The sequence below is a fragment of the Poromitra crassiceps genome, assembly GCF_964638095.1.
Source record: "Poromitra crassiceps genome assembly, chromosome: 7".
NCBI lineage: Eukaryota > Metazoa > Chordata > Actinopteri > Beryciformes > Melamphaidae > Poromitra > Poromitra crassiceps.
This window is the reverse complement of record NC_139628.1, coordinates 3,074,390-3,088,444: the sequence shown is the minus strand read 5'-3', so window position 1 is coordinate 3,088,444 and position 14,055 is coordinate 3,074,390. Positions and strand designations below refer to the sequence as shown.

General features: G+C 43.2%; 1 protein-coding gene across 1 annotated transcript in view; it reads right to left on the bottom strand.

Moving 5' to 3' along the window:
- The window catches only part of LOC310780064 (polymeric immunoglobulin receptor-like), a 193,441-nt gene that overhangs the window by 179,281 nt on the left and 105 nt on the right, over window positions 1–14,055 (bottom strand). The window lies entirely within an intron of this gene.

Sequence of the window (14,055 nt, the reverse complement as noted above, 5' to 3'; positions counted from 1 at the left end):
AGCGTGCCCTGAATGTGTATGCAGGAGAACATGGGAAGTTTACATGTCTCAGCGCTGATCAATGGGCTATCGTCGCAAATCTGATCGAGACACTGAGCCCTATCGAAGAAGTGACTCGTGAGATGAGCCAGGCAGAGGCGTCTGTCTCCTGCATCATCCCAAGCATTGCAGTGCTGAAGATGCTGCTTCAGGCAGAGGGTCCCACTAATAGGGGAATCGGAACACTCCGGGAGACAATGTTGCAGAGCATGGAGAGAAGATTTTCCAAGATTGAGGAGACCAAATGTTTGGTGCTGGCAACACTGCTGGATCCTCGGTACAAGGGCCATGTCTTTGCAGCACAGGACACACTGAACAAGGAAAAACAATGGCTACAAGAGGAACACACCATTGCCTACCAAGAACAAGACCAAGGACCGGATCCTAAACGAGTACGGGTGGAGGAAAAGGAACCCGCTGGTCTTGTTGACCAAATGTATGCAAGCATGCTTGGGGCTCACATTGCATCTGAAGCTCCTGCTGAGGGAGAGAGTGAGGACCTCTCTGCCGAGCTGAACCGTTACCTCCGGGAGCCCGTGATTGACAGAAAGACTGGCCTGCCACTGGAATGGTGGAAACAGAACCAAAACCGCCTCAGCCTCCTGGCACCACTGACAAGAAAATTTCTCTGTCCTCCACCCTCCTCTGTTCCCAGCGAGAGAGTATTCAGTGAGATTGGCAACATTTATCAGAAGAAGACGTGCAGCCTCACTGGAGAAAATGCAGAGAGACTTTGTTTCCTACATTACAACTTGCAGCTGCTAAACTGGAACTACTGAGTGACTAAACACAGATCCTGAGAGAACAGATGGGGACTTGGACTTGAGTCGCACTTAAGTCACACACAGAGACTTGACACTTGAGACTCGCCCTCAAAGACTTGAGACTTGACTTGGACTTGCCCCTAAAATAGTTTAGACTCGATTTGGACTTGAGCTCAAAGACTAGAGACTTGACTTGCCCCTCAAAGACTTTAGACTTGATTTGGACTTGAGCTCAAAGACTTGAGACATGACTTGGACTTGCAAATAATGACTAGTCACTCACTATATGAAAACAAACAGGCAAACTGGAGAAAATAGAAACTGGAGAAACTTTGTTCATGTTTACTGCATTACAACTTCCTGCTCTTAACTGGGACTTAAAGGTCCCATTCCGTGCAAAAGCTGTTTTTACTTGTAAATGCTATATACTGCTGTCAGCCCTCCCTGTAATGAGTGGTCACAAGCTCAGAACTGCCACAGTTGGATTTGTCCCTATCCAGCTTCCCCCTGCAGCCTCCTTCAAGCCACACCCCCTAACGCTCTGTTCCCCAGACGGGGTATCGGGACGTCACGATGGTCCTCAAGCATACTGCGCGGGTCTCTCTCACACAAGCTACCTGCACCATTTTGTCTATAGCCACAAAATTAACACTTCTAGCTGGAGCGACGCCAACTGTACGTGATCCAGCAACTGCGGAGGTGCATTCGGTAAGTCTAGGCATTTTGAGATGTCCTCTTTAGCGTAGCAACGTTAAGTTAGCGATAGCGTTAGTTGTAGACACGACCTAGCGTGCTGGTCCACAGACGCTAATCTGATTGGCCGCTGGGAGCCTGGGGCGGGCTCTCCCTCAGCGGCCAATGGTAACTGTTAGTTCTGAATATATTATAGAAACAGACCATTCTTGGGAAGCGACGAGATGAGGAAGTGACGACTCCGTCAGAACAAACGGGGTTGCTATATTTTTGACAAATTAATCCAGAATCATGTTTTATGGACCAGAGAAACACGTTTTTAAGAGGTTACAGCTGCACGAATTGGGACCTTTAAGACAAGAGATGCTGCTAGTAGTGTGTGCACTAGTAAGAGTGCAGAGAGCAGATACAATGCACTTTTCCATTTTATTCTTTCAAATAGAAACGTTGTTTACATTTACCAGTTAACTTGCTGCTCTTAACCGGTACTTAAAAAGAGATGCTGCTAATATGTGCACTAAAAAGAGCAGAGACCATGCACTTTTTTTTTTCAAATATGTTTTATGTTCAAGTCAAGTGTTTGTGTTCAAGTCAAGCGAATGCTGAATACAGTGTTAAAGAAATGTTAATGCTCTCTGGGACTAAAATCAAAGAAGATATGCTGTTACTGTATGCAGTGTGCACAACCAACATTTATTTTATTCATGGAAATATTTATTTTTGTTCTCTTAGAAACAAGGAGATTGTGTTCTGCTGCTAATGTTGCACTAAAACAAGTTTATTACTTGTGAATGTTATTTTATTTTTAATAGAGTGCAGACAGAAAAGAGAAACGAAACATTTTTTATTTTCAAGTTTCTGTGTTTAAGGAAAGTGAATACATTAGTGTTAAATAAATGTTAATTTAAGTTCGGCAATTTTGTCTCATTCCTTATTATATTTAAATATGTTATCAAATGCAAAAAAAAAATCTGCCTTATATATCGGCCATCGGCCGCCCTGCTCTCCAGATATCGGCATCGGCATCGGCCATTGAAAAACACATATGGGTCGACCTCTAGTCCAGGGGCACTCAATTAAAATTCTAAGAGGTCCAGATAGAGAAAATGTCCTCAAGCGAAGGTCCGGAACATTGAGCTTGCGTTATGATTCAGTGCCATTGAACTTAGGCTACTTCAATGATTGCAGTAGCCTAATGGTACAACGTCTGTATGTAGTCAATGACTGACTGTTAAATCAAAATAAACATCAATAATGTTTATTTACAGTTTTCATATTTAACTGGATTAATTATAAATAACTAGCCTACACTAATAATAAATACATGTTCTTTTCTCATTTCAAGTAAAATAATGGCTGCATTTAGAAATAACACAACAGAGTGCTTTGGAAAAATTTGCATCTTAAAAATAAAGTGCTTTAATTTTAGAAAAATAAGTTCCCCCTTTTCTTCCTTTTCTTAACTCCATTTCACATTTTATCAGTCAGGCTCTCAGCCACCAAACCTCCTTTTCTCTTGATAGAAGTGAGCTCCCACTCTGTTTGTCTGTGCCTGCCTGCCTGTCTGTCTGTCTTTCTATCTATCGGTCGCTCGCAATGCAAACTTTGCATGGCGGTGTGTGTGTGCCCTGGATTTGAGTGTGTGTGTGCTCATGTGTGGCACTTCCATAGACAGCTGGTCAGGATCGCATCACACTTCACGAGACATACTGGTTTTGAACTGCTCGTGAGACCAATGAATGAACATGAGTCTGCCTGCTCTGGATTCAAACTAAAGCTTTGTTTTCGCGGTCTACTCGTTTCTTTTGAGCACGCGATGTGAAATACTTCTCTCGCATTTCTCCGAGTCTCGCCTCTTCTCCGTCCGTGTGTCAACTCTCCCGCAGCAGCAGCAGGCAGAATCGATTCGCTTGTTGATTGGCTGAGTAGCATCACGTGTGATGATTTACAGCGCATGCATTGGTCTGTGAGCTTCCTGACAGATAAACCAGTACCGTAAAGGCTAGAAAAGCATGTGCCGGTTAAAATAGAAATGCTCCGTGAAAATGTAACTATTCAGTGATTTGTAGGTTATAGGGCTCGGTCCGGATAGGACGGCGTCTGGGTCCGGATGCAGACCGGAGTCCGGACTTTGAGGATCGCTGCTCTAGTCAGTAGCCTGTGTCTCACGCCACGGCCTGGCCACATCTACGCGGCGTTTGACGCGGGCTGACGGTTGGCAGTATTGACGCTCGACGCTTGGTGGGCGTGGAAATCCGGAAGCAGCAGCTAGCTCCCAAGCTAGCTGCTGCTAGATTTACTTTGCTTCTTTGAAAATTGGTGGTAGAGAGGAAGTGGAAGAGGACAGGAAGGGTAGGATAGGTCCTAGGACGAGCTCAATTGGCTAGCTTTGTACTTTGTCAAATTCCACCCCGCCCCCTCTGTTGCCCACTGTTGTTTCACAAGCCTGCTACGCGTCGTCTGGTCTCCCAATATGCTTCGCGAGGCGTCGAGCAGCATGTTCAATAATACAAAGTGGATGGGCAGCGTCAGCATGCGTCAAACGACGCGTAGATGTGGCCGGGGGGGTTTACGATAATTCCACTCCAAAAACGATAATTTTGACCCTCTGGTATGATAATTCAACATTTGCCATCTGGCAACACTGGGCAAAACCTAAGGCAAGCTAATAGCTTGCTGTCTCTGTCTCCATGTCATAACAGCACACACCTAGTTAATCCCAGACCTCTGTTTTCGGTTATCAGTACTTATGTAGCCTACACATGTAAAATAACTACTTCATATCTTAATAAAAGGCAAACTCGGACTGTATATAGTAGGCTACAGCTAACGGAGCATTATCCCGGTTCACAACAAGGAAGTGATGACGCAGTTGACCCACTTTCCCGTGGCCAAATGCGCGTTCATAAATCTGCGTTCATTAAGCCCCATAAAATACACAAGTGGCTTCTGAGGAAAAATTGCTCCATAAAAAATATTTTATAATAATATAAGTCGTTTTTGACTTTGAGTGACACCCGGAAAAAATCCCCTGGGCTTCACAGTGTGCCGCTATCCCGGTGTGACAGCCTAACTGGTCGCTCCACTATCCTGTCTCCATACGCGTGCGTGTGATTGTTGTTGACTTCCTGCAGCAGCTGTTGTGCACTTCTGTCCGCAGATTCACCACAACTCTACAATGAAACGCTGAAGTCTCCGGCGGATGAAAACTACCCTTCTTTGCTTTTAACCATCTTTTAATCTCCACTGTGCCTGTCCAACTAGTGTTAATTTCGTTGACGAAAACTATGACGAAATATGCTCGTCAACGCCCTTTTTTCCCATGACTAAGACGAGACGATGACGAGACGGTACCCACGTGATTAAACACTAACTGTGACGATATCAACATCCAATATCGTTGACAAAAAAAGACGAGACGAAAATGTAGTTCACCAAATAAAAACTGTGCCAAAATCTGTCTTTTTTTTCGTTGACGAAAAAGGAGGAGACGAAAAATTTTAACGTTAATCGTTAATCTGTTTCCTGTGCTGCGCACACCAGTGTCGATATAAGGAAACGTTGCTGCCAATCATCACAGCTGCACGCAGTCAGGACAGAGGAGGACTCGTCACCTGTTTTAGCCTCCATGGTTTTAGCTTGTTTTTAATGGTCTCGATTTTAACCTACTTGTTTTAGCACTCGATATGCTTGGGGGGAAGAAACGGCTGGATATCTGGGTTTATTTCCGTTACAATGACGCAGAGAAAAAAAACTAATGCGTTGCTGTATCACATGGGGAGCCGTGTGGCCATAAAATAGCAGGGAAAAACACTACAAACTTGAAGAGACACATCAAGTGTTACCACAAAGAGATTGAGGTAAGCCAACTAACGTTACTAATGCAGTGGTTTTGCACGTAGGCTGTGTTTTATACTATTAACGTAGTGAAGGAGCTTAAAATGAGCAGCGAAGGCAACGTAGCATTCAGTATTGGGCTAGCGTTAGCATCTCTCAACAGCGGGGCCGGGCTTTCCTAGTGACAAAAGGCCCAGCCAGCAAGCTAACAAGCTAAAGTTAGCTAGCTTAACTTGTATCAATGCTACACTGTGCAGTTGGTGTTTCTATCGGGTGGGGGTTACCGTTGCCTAAAGATGTTTAGAACTGTGTGAGAGCGAGGGAGAGAGAAAAGCGTGTGTGTGTGTGTGTGTAACACTATTTTACAGACTCATACATTTTCTCTCTCCCTCGCTCTCACACACCGTTCTAAACATCTTAATTTGAAGAAGAATTAAAAGACAGCAATGATTTACTTATGTATAATGCTTAGTGCAATACTTGATTTTCTTGATGTTGCATCTGTCCTGTCCTGACATTGTATTTATTCCTGTCCCAGCTTTCAGATAAACCCCCTTTATCCCAGCCACCCAAGAAAGAGCAGAGGCCAGCTATCGCTGGGGCTTTGCTATCCCACAACCTACAAACCAGACTCACAAGAACAACGTTCCAAAGAAGAGGCAATAGCTCAGTGGATAGGTCGCACAGCCCTCCCTCCACGGACAGTGGAGGATGAGGATTTTGTCATGATGATCCAAAAAATAGATAGAAGGCTCACAGTGCCAAAAGAAAATGACAAACCTTGTGGACAAAATGTACCTGGCTGAAAAGGAAAAATTCAAACACAGACTGTCCATGGCACACAAAATAACTATTGGTTTAGATATATGGACTAAAAAGGGGCTCACAGCATCCATGATTATTTTCTATATTGTACCTTTTATACAGATGTAGCATGCCTACCTAGACAGCAATGTGTGTGTGTGTGTGTGTGTGTGTGTGTGTGTGTGTGTGTGTGTGTGTGTGTGTGTGTGTGTGTGTGTGTACACACTACAGTATCATGGATTGTTGAATCATGTTGGTTCAAAAATAAATCTGCACATCACATTTTCCATGTCCAGTGGTCTTAATCATTCAAAATGTTTTTATGAGAAGGATAAGATCAAATATTGGTTTTGGTAGACTAAAATAGTTTGACTAAGATATGACTAAAATGTTAACAGTTTTTGTTGACTAAAACTAGACTAAGATAGTTATTGTTTTCTTGGACTAAGATAAGACTAAAATGCTCAGACTTTTAGTCGACTAAAGTTGACTAAATAAAAACAGAATGAGGTTGACTAAATGTGATAAAAACTGACTATGACATTTTGAAACTGGACTAAGACTAAGACTAAATTCAAAAATTGCTGCCAAAATTAACACTATGTCCAACAAATAAATAAACTCAACTAAACACAGGATAGGTGAGCATGTGTGTGTGCCAAATCTCTCGGTGGGTGTGACTGTGGTGTTGGAATGAAACCCGCCTACTCTCTTCCTGGTGTTAAAATATGACATTGAATTAAAATATTAAAATTCGCTTCCATAGCGATTGACGCGAATATTGTTGATCTGTATTATTACAGCTGATAAACGCGGTGATCACTGCTAAAAACAAAAACAACGACCTGCGGGTTTCGATCCGCGAATACAAAAGCTTTCTGCACAGTAACCCATGCACCTATTGCTCTATGCCATCAGCCCATTCACAGTTGTTCGGGTCAACTCACTTTATAATTAGCCTATTGCGCAACATCAGTGACTGGTTGAACTGAAGCTTGTTAAATTAACTTGTTGCCCATGGAAATATTGGACTGAATTCGCTCTATGCTGATAGATAGGGACTTCACTTAGAACTGGCAATATAGGCTACTGATCTCTGGCACGAGGCAACTGAAAATAACTTGAAATATCATAATTATTTTCCACTCTGATCCTCTGTTTTCTTATCAATGATGCTCCGCCTTTAAATGTAGTCTGAATGAGCCCACACGCCCTTTTGACAAAATTGGGAACCAGATAGGCGAACAGCAGCATGCAGAGTGCAGTGCTTTTTCACCGTCTTTAGCTAACTGAAGTGAGTGCTCTGGAAATCATGTAGGCTATTCTGTTGACAAGAGGCTAAACTTCGTTACCAGCAGTTTATTATGTGAGATTGTATGTCCCATTTAGCCTACATGTTGCGCTGTAGTTTTCTCCTCTCCCCGCGCCATATAGGCTATTTTAAGTAGCCTGCTGTGTTAGCTTGTTTTGTATTTGTTTCATTGTAACACAATGTAGTAATGGCACTTGCGCCTAGCGCGTTTGATTGGCCTGTCAACACCTAAATTGCATTAATGTCTTGCAATCGTAAGTTAATAAAAAAATCCTGTTTAGCTTCTCATGATCCTGATCTTTAATGCTGTCCAGATTTAACTCGACTGTTCCATTATCAAGGCTGATCTATTTTAATATGCAGTCCCTGTGGTGTGGTCACTGACAATGTGCCTGAATAGCCTGAATTCTTGATCATATTAGTGCCCATTAAATAATAGGCTATCTGACCCTTTAGCCTGCTACTTCCCTAACTTCCATGCACACCAAATCATCCCGTTTTAAAAACATTTTCCCCACTGCAATGATGATTAAACCCGACAGATTTAGGCTACCTGCACTTTAAAGGTGCTTGTTAATCTGGTAGCCTAAATATTAAATGTTTTGTCTTCTGGTAGGCTAATTTGTGTAGGCATATTGTCTGTTGTTGATTGATTGATTCTATGTAGCCTATTAGGCTATCTAACCGCCTGCCTAATCTTACTAACATCTCCTGTTTTTGCCTCATAGAACATACATCTGGTGCTACAACTACTACTGCAAACTTGATCCTGCATGCAACAATTGACATCAAAACATTCAGCTTCATCACAACTGCTTACCTCTGCTTTACATCGCTCTCTGAACAGAGCTCAGCTAGTGGATGTGTGTATTGTGATTTGATTACATCATGCCCAGTCAGTCTGATTTTATTTTGTTTATCATGTCACCCTTGTTTCTTACTTGGCCATGTCAATTACCTTGATAGATATTGCATTATTTTAGAGTTTATGTTATAGAGCCACTTAATATATTTGGATCTGTCTCTCTTGTCTCTGCCTTATAGGCTATGTTGACATATGACATAGATATGTATATTGTATTGTATGACTACATGTGTCACTGTGTACCTCAAACTGTTTATGGGAGTAGTTGCAACTACTACCTTTATCTAGGAGGAGGCGCTGTTGCGCTGGGTATTGTCAGTCGCATGATTGTGATGTCACTACCCTGTATATTGGGAGGCGAGTCCCGCCCCTCTTTCTCTTGGCTGACTGACTCTGGAGAGAGAGCAGCAGCAGTGATTTGTTCCGCCAAAATAAACCACGCCGAGCTGGCTAAAGAAAGACAACCGTCTATGTGCGATATTTATGAACTTTATGAACCCGCTGCGCAAGTAGACAAAAGGTATAAGTCTACTTTGCTAACAGGTTATGGGCCCAGGCTACGCCGAAACATTCAAAAGTTCGACGCACGCGCAGTAGCATAGGAGTAGCTAGTTAGCCAAGTGTTGAGCTAGTTTAGCATCGGGAGAACCGAGAGAAGCTAACAACAAGAGCTAAGCTAAGCTACCGAAAGCTACAAACAAAAAGAAGCCATGGCGAATAGGCACAAGAGCAAGTGGCCCACGTTCGACGGGAACGCAGAGGAGTATAAACTCTGGGAAGAGAGGATGCTGTGTTGCATGCACGGAATAGGACTGAAAGAGACAATCCTTAAAGCACCCTCTGGAGAAATGAGCGCGGAACGGAAGGCTTTAGATGACAAGCTGAATGGAGATGCCTATTGTGAGTTAGCACCGCTACTCGACAATACGAGCTTGGGACTGATATTCAGAGACACAAAAGACAAGGGCCGAGAAAGTCTCAGAGTATTACGGGATCACTACATCGGAAAAGGTAGACCCCGAATTGTCACCCTGTACATAACAATGACCGCACTGAAGAAAGCTGATAACGAGACTGTAACGGAGTACATTATCCGTGCTGAGCAGATCATTACAGCGCTCAGGAGCGCGGGCGAAGCACCGAGTGAGGGGCTAATGATGGCGATGGTCATGCGGGGGTTACCGGAGAAATACAAGCCGTTCACATTGATGGTGACACACGGTGACGCGGAGCTGACATTGGGACAGTTCAAGGCGAAGTTGAGGAACTTCGAGGCCTCAGAAGATTCAGCCCCAGCCTCAGACGAGACGGGCGAAAGGGTGCTGAAGGTCCAAGCGACGCCAAAGAGAAAACCAGCCAAACGATTCACCCGCGACGGGGAAGGAGATCGCAACGGGCTGGTGATCTCAGGGGTAGGCTTGCCGCGATTTTAGGTATTACCGGTGTTACGCGGTGTTGGGGAATACACCGATTACATAATGTGCCCACCGGGAACACCGTCTTTTTTTTTCTTTTTTTTCCACCGTCTTTTCCCCCCCCAAAGAACAAGTCAAGACATGTCTGTTGTCGCTGTCTGGACTCACAGCAGCGGCACACTGTGATCACGTGATCACGTGATCCTAATTAAGAGACGAGGGCTGAGGATTTGGTGTCAAAGAAAAAAGCAAAATCGCCTTTTTTGCAATATTTCGGATTTAAACCCAACGCCAATAGGGATCCGGAGAATGTTAACGAGGCAGTGTGCAAACTTTGTCTGATGAAGGTGGCAGCATCAAGGGGAAACACATCGAACCTACACACTCACCTTCAAGTGCACCACAAGAGCGAGGCTGCGAAGCTGGAGCCCGCGGCTAAACCCCACCCAGAGAGAGGAGAGACACAGCCGTCCATAAGTGGTGCTTTTGCGCGATGCGTTAAAGAAGGACAGCGCGAGGTGGAACACTTGCACTGATGCTGTGACAAAGTATCTCTGCAAAGGATTTGTGTCTTTTAAGACTGTTGAAAAGCCAGAGTTCAAAAATCTCATAGCCACACTCGACCGCCAGTAGCCTACGACTTGCCAGGGCGAACATATTTCTCAAATACAGCAATCCCCGCCGCCTTTAACAGAGTCCGCAGTGAGGTGCAACGGGCCATCTCAACAGTGGATCACTTTTCCCTCACAACAGACATGTGGTCTAGCAAAAGAATGACACCATACATGTCACTGACGTTTCATTTCATTGATAAAGAATGGAATCTGGTATCCAAATGCCTGCAAACAAGCTTTTTGCCAGAGGATCATACCGGCCCAAACTTGGCTGATGCTTTGCAGGATGCACTACAAGATTGGGAATTGGAAGAGAGCAAAGTGTCTTGTATCACAACCGACAGCGGAGCCAACATAAAAGCAGCAGTAAGACAATTACTGGCCCTGGTTGAGCTGCTTTGGTCACAACCTGAACCTCGCTGTGTCCAACACTGTCGACAAGACGGAGAAAGTGCGCACAGACCGTGCCCTGGCAGTTTGTCGCACTATAAACGGCCTGTTTTCCCACAGCTGGAAGAGGAGACGGGTGAATATGCTGGTTTTCCTAGCAAAGAATATGTAGGCTATAAAGCCGTGTCGGCCGGGCTGTGTCGGCTGTCGCCAAATTGGCATTTTATTTTATTTTTTATTGGCTATAGCCTATATTTTTCTCTCATTTTGAAAGCCTGCCGCCAAAGTGCAAATTAATTTTATTTTTTTATAAGCTATAATTTTGAAAGCCTGCATGTAAGGTATAGCCTATGACTTTGGCCTTAAGAAAGCGGCCGTGCCGCACCTCAGCAGCGAGGCTGCACGTTGTTGTTGTCGTCGTCGTCGTCGTCGTCGTCGTCGTCGTTGTAGTAGTAGTAGTATATATATTATATTATAGTTAATTTCTCCATTTAAAACGGTGCAATGTATTTATGTTATAGCAAAGCAAGCATTCGTTTTGAAAACTGGCTTGCCTGCATGTGTGGAAGGCTTTTTTCATAGCCTATTTTTTATTTTGTATTTTTTTGTTTCCACAATTTTTGCTGCTAATTTCACTTGTTTACAATGTATATAATATATTATTTAAGATAGTGTAGCTCATTTATTTGTCTTATTTTATAAAGCATCACGGGATGTGTCTGCAGCTGTGCTGCCCGTCATCGGTCTTTGTTTTGTAATAGCCGCCTACCCTATATTGTTTGAGAGGTTCTAATTGCACTGTTCACTGTTGTATCTATTGTTGTGTTTTTCATTAAAAAAAAAAAAAAAAAAAAAAACTTCTATGCATTCATGTTGTTGAAACAGGGTCGGGAAGATCTAATGATTGATCCTAGCGCTAAAGATCAAACAAAGTAAAGTGAAGCGCTGCTGCGCTCTAGATTTGCAAGTATATCATTCATAAATCAGTGTAGGCTAAATAAATGTTCACTAAGCTACTATATTTACATGTCTTTGCAATTATTATTTTTATTTGCCATTTTGTGCACATGGCGACACATTAACCCTAAACAGAAGGGAGGAAAAAAGATAGGCTATTGATTTTTTTTTTTTTTTTTGGCGGTGTAACCGGTAATACCGGTGACGTCACGTGCTTATTAGTCGGTGTGAAAATGTTCACACCGTGGCATCCCTACTCAGGGGTACTTCAGACAAACATCTCTGTTTTAGAAAGAGCAGCGAGAAACTAGGCCTGCAAGCGTACAGTGACGCCGACTGGGCTGCAGATACAAGTGATAGACGCAGTACGACAGGGTACTGTGTGAGCATGGCTAAAGAGAGCTCACTAGTCTCTTGGAGAAGCAAGAAACAACCTACGGTAGCACTGTCGACATGCGAAGCCGAATATATGGCTCTAGCTCTAACTATACAGGAGTGTATTTATTTGGAGCAACTGCTAGGAGGTATGGATGCCTATGAATATAAGAAAACAGTTGTTAATGAGGACAACCAGGGGACAATTGCACTAGTAAGAAACCCCGTGTGTAGGCAAAGGTGTAAGCACGTGGATATTAAATACCACTTCATTAGGTCTACCATAAGGGAAGGAAAGATGTCATTAGATTATTGTCCCACGGATGAAATGGTTGCAGATGTGATGACCAAGCCTGTTTCCAAGCTGAAACTGAGAAAGTTTGCAGGGGTCATGTTTGGTGTGTAAAATGTGTTGAAGAAGTCCACATTTGACTGTACCATTTTTTTGTTTGTTTAAATATACACAGGTATACAGAAGCACATAATTCATAAGTGGGAGTGTTGACATATGACATAGATATGTATATTGTATTGTATGACTACATGTGTCACTGTGTACCTCAAACTGTTTATGGGAGTAGTTGCAACTACTACCTTTATCTAGGAGGAGGCGCTGTTGCGCTGGGTATTGTCAGTCGCATGATTGTGATGTCACTACCCTGTATATTGGGAGGCGAGTCCCGCCCCTCTTTCTCTTGGCTGACTGACTCTGGAGAGAGAGCAGCAGCAGTGATTTGTTCCGCCAAAATAAACCACGCCGAGCTGGCTAAAGAAAGACAACCGTCTATGTGCGATATTTATGAACTTTATGAACCCGCTGCGCAAGTAGACAAAAGGTATAAGTCTACTATGCTAACAGGCTACCTAATAAATGAATACAATTGCATGGTTCTCCAACCATTGTTTGGCTGATTTCCATGTGCACTTTTAAGAGTTAGAGGGGTGGCTCAATCAGGCTACAATAGGCTAACATAGGCAAAGTCCTTATTGCAGTGACACAGTTTCAATGTTATGCAATAAAGCAGAAATGCTATTTGATAGCAGTGATGAATACAATATAGCCAGCCACAGGGCTATACAATAGGAGAGAAACATACAGAATACAATGACACAATAGGCTATTAGCCTTTTGAAATGGGATTTTAATGTTCATTTGATAATATGCTTGTCAAATGCCAGAGATCATTGCATGCCAGTTCTTGTAAACCGTGCAGTCCCAACTAACAGCATGCAGCGAATTCAGTTCAATATTTTCATGGGCAACAAGATAGTTTAACAAGCTTCAGTTCAACCAGTCACCAATGTTGCTCAGTTATGAGGTGATCAACTGAGCAACGGTGAATGGACTGGTTGCATAGAGCAATAGGTGCATGGTTTACTGTGCTGAATCCTTTTGTATTTGCGGATCGAAACCCGCAGGTGAGTCGTTTTTTTATTATTATTTTAGCAGTGATCACTGCTTTGAAAAGGTGTAATCATGCAGATCACCAATATACTCGTGTCGATCGCTATGAAAGCGAATTTTAACATTTTAATTGAATTGAATTCAATATTTTAACACCAGGAAGTAGGAAGAGAGTCACAACACCACAGTCACACCCACCGAGAGATTTGGCAGACACATGCTCGCCTATCCTGTGTTTATGAGTTTATTTATTTGTTGGACAGGCACAGTGGAGATTAAAAGATGGTAAAAAGCAAATAAGGGTAGTTTTCATCCGCCGGAGACTTCAGCGTTTCATTGTGGAGTTGTGGTGCACAACAGCTGCTGCAGGAAGTCAACAACAATCACACGCACGCGTATGGAGACAGGATAGTGGAGCGACCAGTTAGGCTGTCACACCGGCAGCATAAAGCTAGTAAATTTTAGCCAGCAACATTTTTTGGGTTAGGTTGTTTCAGGTTGTTTTATGGTTAGGTGTAGGGTCAGCGTTAGGGTTAAAATCGCTAAACCGGAAGTCAAATTGTGGGAGAATGTTGTCCCCATGCT